Below are 8,096 nucleotides of genomic sequence, written 5' to 3' on the forward strand. Positions count from 1 at the left end.
TAAGGAATTTCAGGTTTGAATCTTTTGTTTGATAGACTCTTCCATGCAGCTTTAGTTCATTTAGTAGTTTTTGAAATCTACTAAAGATGTCACTCAAAGATTCTTTGTCTTCACAATGAAAGTGCTCATACTACTAGATTAGAAGTTGCATCTTGTTTTCCCTCACTTGTTCAGTTCCATCACATATGATTTGAATTGTATCCCAAATTTCTATAACAGTTTTACAGTTGATGACAATATCAAACATCTCCCCATCAAGACCATTGAACAAAATGTTTATAGCCTTTTATCTTTATGTATTTGCTCAATGTCTTCATCTGTCCATTCTTCATGTGGCTTTGGAATAGTTTGCTCATTTCCTACAGCTCCTTCAGTACCTGTAGCAGCTTTTCTAGGAATATGAGGGCCTTTCTCAATGCAATCAACATAACTTTCATCTTGAGAGAGAAGATGCAGGTGTATTTTCACCTTCCAATGGTGATAGTTGTCTTTATCCAAGAACGAGATCTTTACTCCAACATCCTTCCTGCTCATCTTGTTAGTTACCTTGATCTTTAAACTCTTAGTGGGTCAAGAGCTAGCTCTGATACTAATTATTATTCCAAAACAATCTAACAACTAGAATTACAGAAGGGGGGTTGAATGAAATTCTTGGTTTCTTTTCAATTTTAAGAACTTTTCACAAATATAAATATATTAGTGTTTGAATAAACAAAAGTACGGAATGAAAATATATATGTATTCAAACACAAAGTAATTAAATACAAGGATTTAAAACTTTCTGGTGGATTGAACTTACCCACCAGAGATATATATTGATGAGAACCCTGTCATGCAAAAATGTACATAGTTGCTTACAAGTATGAAATTCTTAGAACAGAGAAATTCTTAACAGATACATCATTTTCTATTTCTCAGTTCTTGATTACTTCATTTTCAACTTTCTACTCTTGGTTTATATATCACCAAGTTACATGATAAAAAGACAAACTAATAAGACAAATTAAGACCTGTTAATAGGTTGCCACATTTCATTTGCATATAATCAACCCATGTGACTGTCAAGTCACTACAACTGCTTTTTAAATTGATCATCCGTTGAAGCTCTGTTGGATCAACCATTGAGACTTTCTTGGATCATCCGTTGAGAGTCTGGTTGATTATCCGTTGGAACTCTAGTTGATCATCCGTTGAAACCTTGTGGAACATCCGTTGAGAGTATATTTGATAAGTGGATTTTATATTTACTTGGAACGCTTCATTACAGGCTTAAGTTGGTGTTTTAAACTCGAGTTTTTGGTATTTTTGATGTGTTTTTGTGTTTATGCATTACATGAATTAGTTGGATGATTAATTAAGCTTTTCCAGGTAATATGTTGCAAGGAGGTCAAAATCTGATGCCGTGACCATTCTTATGTTGAAGAGTATCTCGAGAGTTTCGCGTGGACTATTGGATCGTCAAATTCTAACAGACGGAACTCAAATTACATCAAAAACAAGAAATTGGAGCAAAAATCCAGAAGCACGGCGCACCCGTGCTGGGAAGCGGGGCGGCCACACTAAAAGAAGAGAGACACGGTGTACCAGCACTGGAATGCGGGCTGGCCGTGCTAGAAGGACAGAAAGAGCACACTCCCACACACTAGACGGGGCGGCCGCGCGGGTGACTTGATCTGAAATCCTGATTTGACTGGATTTCTGAGAAATAAAGAGCCCTGCTGATCCTGAAGCCTATATAAACAAATAAAAAGACGTTTTTAACAACAAGGAGACCAGGGAGAGCAATAAGAAGACCTAGAGAGCAAAAGACGGCTACATAGAAGAATACTTTTATTTAGTTTTATACAGTTGTACTTCAGATGATTGTTTTCGATTTTTCTTTAAACCCTAGTACTCTTGTATTATTTATTATCATGCTTTCATTAGAACCCATGGTGATGATGAGTTCGGTTATGAACTAATCGTTATTGTGGGGTTCTAACAGACTTACTTATGGATTTCTATAGTTAATTTATTTCAATATCTTGGTGTGTGGTGATTGATTGATATCCTAGTATTGGTTGTGCTTATTCGTCTTATGTGCGTAGCTAACATATAAGGTAGCGTGTTAATCTCTATTGAAGCGACCGTGAATATAGAGATTTAGAACTTGCCATGCTAGCATAGGTTCATGTATTTATTATGCATGATTTGTAGGTAATTTTAACCATCTTACTGCCCTATGTAATCACGATAGATAACTTGTTCATTAAACCTTTATGTTGTCAAATTCTATATACATATAGGGTCTCAACATAATTAGTGTCTATTCATATTCTATCTCTTTTGTGGATGTTTGGTTGTAGGGTATTCGTGCAACGAAAGTTGGCGTTTACTAGTTTCGTGTTATCTGATTAGTCATCATCACCATTGCATGCTAAGGTTAAGAACAATGACTTTAAATGAAGTAGTAATGAAGTTATAATCCCATGTTTGTCTCATATAGTTAATTTAATCACTTTTATTCTTAGGTAATTGCATATTAGTTTAATCTTAGTTATAAACATCTCAAATTGTTATTTATCTTAGCATTGAACGATAGCCATCTCATTGTTGCATAATTGCATAAATTGAATTTAACCTAAAACAGTCTCTGTGGGAACGAACTAGAAAGAATTCTATATTACTTGCGAACACGTATACTTGCGTGTAATTTTTGCACGTGGTTTCGCCCTAACAAGTTTTTGGCGCCGCTGCCGGGGACTCGGTGTTAATTTTTAGTTTATGTGCTTGTCATCAGTGGTCGTTAAAGTTCACTGACTGGATATTTTACTTACTTTTTTGCTTAGTTGTGTGTTTCAGGTACTCTAGTTTTTATTACAATGGGAGAACCAGCATCAAATCCGAAAGCGTTGATGGATTTTTCTCAACCAAAGATCAATGACGTTTATTTTAGCATTGTCAGGCCAGCCATCGCGGCTAATACATACGAGATCAAGCCTTGTGTAATTCAAATGATGTAGAACTCAGTTCAGTTTGGGGGTGCTCCAACGGAAGATCCAAATATGCACATCAGGGATTTCATAGAGATCTGCGACACCTTCAAGTTTAATGGTGTGTCTGAGGATGCAGTGAAACTGAGACTGTTCCCATTCTCTCTGAGGGATAAAGCTAAGAGCTGGTTAAATTCTCTACCAGCCGGTTCTATCACTACTTGGGAGGATCTTGCTGAGAAGTTTCTTACTAAATTCTTCCCTATATCGAAGACAGTTGCACTCAGGAATGCTATTACTCAATTTGTGTAGCAATCGGGAGAATTTTTATGTGAAGCTTGAGAGCGCTACAAGGAGATGCTTAAGAAGTGTCCTCATCATGGAATGCCTGATTGGATAATCATCAATTGCTTTTATAATGGTTTGGGAGCACAGTCTAGACCCATGCTCGATGCATCATCATGTGGAGCATTATGGGCAAAGAGCAATGAGGAAGCTTATGCTCTAATTGAGATAATGGATGCGAATGAATATCAGTATCCAACCCAGAGATTGCCATAGGGCAAGGTAGCAGGAGTTTTTGAAGTGGATACAACTACAACTATAGCTGCTCAGCTAAAGGCGTTGTCTATGAAGATCGATTCTCTGACTAATTATGGAGTTCATTAGAGGAGAAGTGTTTGTGAGCTTTGTGTAGGTTCGCATGCGACGGAGCAATGTGCTATATCTAGTGAATCGACTCAGTTTGTGAGCAACTTTCAGAGATCGTAGCAACCAGTTCCAGCCACTTATCATGCTGACAACTGGAATCATCCTGACTTCAGCTGGAGCAATAATCAGAATGCGGTGCAACAACCTTATCAGCAGTATGTAACAAAGTAATTCAATCCTCCTGGTTTTAAGCAACAATTTGCACCAAGACAACAACTCCAACTTCAACAACAAACTCATGGAGGTGTAGGTCTATCTTCGAATGAAAAATCTAAATTGGAGGAGTTGCGGCTTATGTACAAAAACCATGCTCTTATATGCCAAAGCTAGGCTGTTTCTATCAAGACTCTGGAGAACCAAATAGGGAAAATTGCTAACGCCTTATTGAATCGACCGTCAGGAATGCTTCCTAGTGATACAGAAGCCAATCTAGGCAAGAGGAAAGTTAACGAACAGGTGAACGCCATCACCTTTTGGTTCGGAAAGGTCGCAAGCCCCCAATTTCAGCAAGACAAAGAGTCTGAAAATTCTTTCTAGAATGCAGGTGCATCTGCATCTTTTCCAAATCCAGGAAATGAGATTATAGTTGAAAAAGTGGTGCAGAAGGATGCCGAAATGGAACCGAAGAAGAAAGGTGTTGAAAGCAATCCTCCTGAGGTTAATGCAGGGGATAAACAGGTTTACCCACCTCCGCCATTTCCTAAAAGGCTTCAAAAGCATAAGTTTGACAAGCAATTTGCCAATTTTTTGGAAGTTTTCAAGAAGCTGCATATCAACATACCTTTTGCTGAGGCTCTAGAACAGATGCCGAGCTATGCTAAGTTTATGAAGGATATTTTATCTCGGAAGCTAAGACTTGAGGAGTTGGAAACCGTTGCTCTAATGAAAGGGGTTGGATTATATTTATGATAATTTAAAGGGTGACCGGCCGGTTCCTCCCATGCTTATAGGGGGTCCCTCTTGTGCACCATAGACAGTTGATAGATTTGGTCTTGGTGATACGCAATATAAAAGGTTGATTCAGCATATTGAGGTCATGCATAACATCCACCGACGTTTTGCTGAAGATTTGACACACGTTCTCGATACTGTTTTCCGAGACACTGGTGTCGGTGTTGATTGGCCACCCGATCCTCCACCCAAAGAGGGTGATCCTCCCGCTAACTAGGTATGCCTTGAATCCTTAATATTACCTTCAATGAGGACATTGAAAATTTTAAGTTTGGGGGTGATAATGTAAGGTTTAGTTTGTGTGTGTCCATATAGATTCATGTTGCATGTTTAGTTATATTTTATTCATATTTTTGCATGATTATTCATATAGGACATATTTGTTTGTGTTTTTATGTGAGTTCATATAGTTGCATGTACATGCATATAACATGATCCCTTAGGTTGAGCTATTTCTGATTGATAAGTTGATGTTAATTTGAGTGTGGTGATGACGAATATAGGGTTGTTTAAGTCTAATAAATTGATTTGCATGCCAGAAAAAAATTCACAAGTCTTCTAGGATTGCTTTTGAGCTAGATCATGATCGTATTTGTTTATTTGTTAAGATTTAATCACTTGTTTATATCTAGAATTTTTGGTATTCTCTTAAGGAAAAAAAGAACACTGAATTTTAACTGGAGAAAAACTTGGATTTAATTGCTAGTTGTGAATAAGGCTAGGCATCAAATGGCTAGTAGCTGGCTCGTAATTTATGAGTAGTCTTGGGTTGAATGAGATGGAGCAAAATACACTCATTCAGAAATTGTTGGAAAAAGGAAAAAAAGAAAGAAAAAAGAGAAAAAAAGAGAAAAGAAAAAAAAGTATGTGTTTATGCATAATTGATCAAGAGTGAGCTCTTTAATACTCGAGTTATTAAGTTCTAGGGGACTTTGTGCCTAGTGACCTAAGGCTTTTATAGTATGGGATCCGCTAATCTAACGCTCGCTACATGGGTATTATTGTATAAGTCTTGAGGGATCTCATTCATTGCACGGTCAAATAAGCATCTTTGTTATGTGTTCAATAATAGCATGAGTCCTTGTATAACTTTAGTAGGAAGGAGGTGTTGTGAGTCATTATGCATTTCACGTCCATTCTAGTTATAAACTTGTGATTGTTTTGATGAAAGATAAGTTATGGTTATTGATCTAGTATCGAGAGTATATCTGTTAAGCATCCCACACAAGCACATTTTTGGTTTGTGAGTTGGTTTGTGGGATTTATTCGAGCTCTGTTGGTTGGTTATGGTTATTCCGAGGGAATTGATTGCATTATCAGTTTAGTTGCATTCAAGTAGTTGCATTCATGCATTAGGTTTGTTTTGTAGTTTTGAGTCTGTTTATGCTTGAGGATAAGCATTTCAAGTTTGGGGGTGTAATAAGTGGATTTTATATCTACTTGAACGCTTCATTACAGGCTTAAGTTGATGTTTTGGACTCAAGTTGGTATTTTTGATGTATTTTTGTGTTTGTGCATTACAAGAATTAGTTGGATGATTAATTGAGCTTTTCAAGGTAACAAGAAGGTCAAAATATGATACCACGACCATTCTCATGTTGAATAGCATCTCCAGAGCTTCTCTTGGACTATTGGATCGTCACATTGAGACAAACGGAACTCAACTTACATAAAATACAAGAAATTGGAGCAAAAATCCAGAACACGGTGCGCCCGCACTAGGAAACGGGGCGGCCGCGCTAAAAGAACGGAGACAGCGGTCGCCTGCACGTTAGGCGGGGCGCCCGCGCGGGTGACTTGAGCTGGAATCCTGATTTGACTAGATTTCTGAGAAATAAAGAGCCTGTTGATCCTGAAGCCTATATAACCAATAAAAAGACATTTTTAACAAGGAGACCAGGGAGAGCAATAACAAGACCTAGATAGCACAAGATGGCTACGGAGAAGAAGACTTTTATTTTCTTTAGTATAGTTGTACTTCAGATATTTTCAATTTTTATTGAAACCCTAGTACTCTTATATTATTTATTATCATGCTTTCATTGGAACCTGTGACGGCCTCAACCCCGGGGTTAGGAATTGATGTCACTCAACACAACAAACCACAATATAAACTACAAGATTATTATTAATATTAAACTATCATGACCCTAAACCAAGATCTGATCCAGGTTCAAGTATAATTCAAGTTTCTCATTATTACAAATCACTTATTCCAAAAGTCTGACACATTAAACTTATTCAGCAACTCATCAGACCGCACATGGTCTGATACTAACTACCTCTGAGGAGTCGGGTCTAGAATGGATCGAGACATGATTCTACCAAGGTCTGACTGGTCTTCTAGGGATCTGTGATATATATATATATATATATATAACAAGTTACAAGGGTGAGCATATATCAAGATAAAACAGTATAGTAAACAGTTATAGGAACAGAATTATAAATCAACATGAAATCCGTAATCTGCAAACCATTTCGAACAATAGTAAATAAAAAGAAAGCTGAGGTAATTGGATATCACTGACTAGCATGCTTTTAACAAAAAACGTAGTTGTGTGTTGTGTAAGTACCGAAGTCCAATTTTAGCATGCTATTCACATTTATTAATCAACTATATCAATCACTTATTCCCTTACGGGAATCACAAAGCCAAATCAGATACACAACGAATATGTGAAAATAGTTGATCAGGCTATAAACACCAGATGGCTCCAACTGCCATCCCATAAACCTGTTCCGGAACTTAGAGGCTAGCTAGGTCTCTAACCTGTTGGACTAATCAGTTATGTAATACGCACAACCGAGTTAGCTTCTTACGCCACCTAGCTAGGCCACTCTGGCCCCTATGTATCCAATATCTGATCGTTTTATCCATTTTTTAAAACACTTGTACCTATCCCATTTAAAAATCATTCATTTTAACAGCACACGTAAAATCTGGTTCACAAATCGTTTCATTCAGGATAGGTACCTTTCGAAGTTAATTTTCCCCAAAACAAGTTTAAAATAGTTATTTATAACTACAAGGGATACTAACTTAAAACATTTTTGTTCCTTTACGTGAATAAAACAAGAGTCTATTCATACGTACTGAACCATAAAAGAATGGTCAGGGGTACTTGCCTTGCAACGCTTTCGGAAACCCTAAGTACCTTTTATGATGATTTCGGTACTGAAGAAACTCAACTGGGATCTAAAGTAACAGAATACCCTAATTAGTTATACCGACATGCTTGATATCCTCGAATCCTAATAACCCAATTCGTTAACCCGACTCATATAAGGATTATACACATAATCACATAATCCGTATTCATATATAGGTAATACGCTTTATATCGAATAGTACGCTTTTATCGTATTTTAAAATAATTTTTAGAAACTTTGACAGCGACTCTTCTGTTTATAAGCCTACCCGTACTGGGGGTGGGGGTATTGTTTATATTTTTATTCCAT

The 8,096-nt window shown here is 37.1% G+C and overlaps 1 non-coding gene across 1 annotated transcript; it reads right to left on the reverse strand.

Annotated features, from left to right (window-relative positions):
* Positions 1-3,251: 3,251 nt before the first annotated feature.
* LOC141669909 (small nucleolar RNA R71) lies at positions 3,252-3,358 on the reverse strand. Its single transcript, XR_012554156.1, has one exon. It is a non-coding gene; the product is annotated as a small nucleolar RNA R71 (small nucleolar RNA).
* Between the last annotated feature and the right edge of the window lie 4,738 nt (positions 3,359-8,096).

The sequence above is a fragment of the Apium graveolens genome, chromosome 6 (genome assembly GCF_009905375.1).
Source record: "Apium graveolens cultivar Ventura chromosome 6, ASM990537v1, whole genome shotgun sequence".
In the NCBI taxonomy this organism is placed as follows: Eukaryota; Viridiplantae; Streptophyta; class Magnoliopsida; order Apiales; family Apiaceae; genus Apium; species Apium graveolens.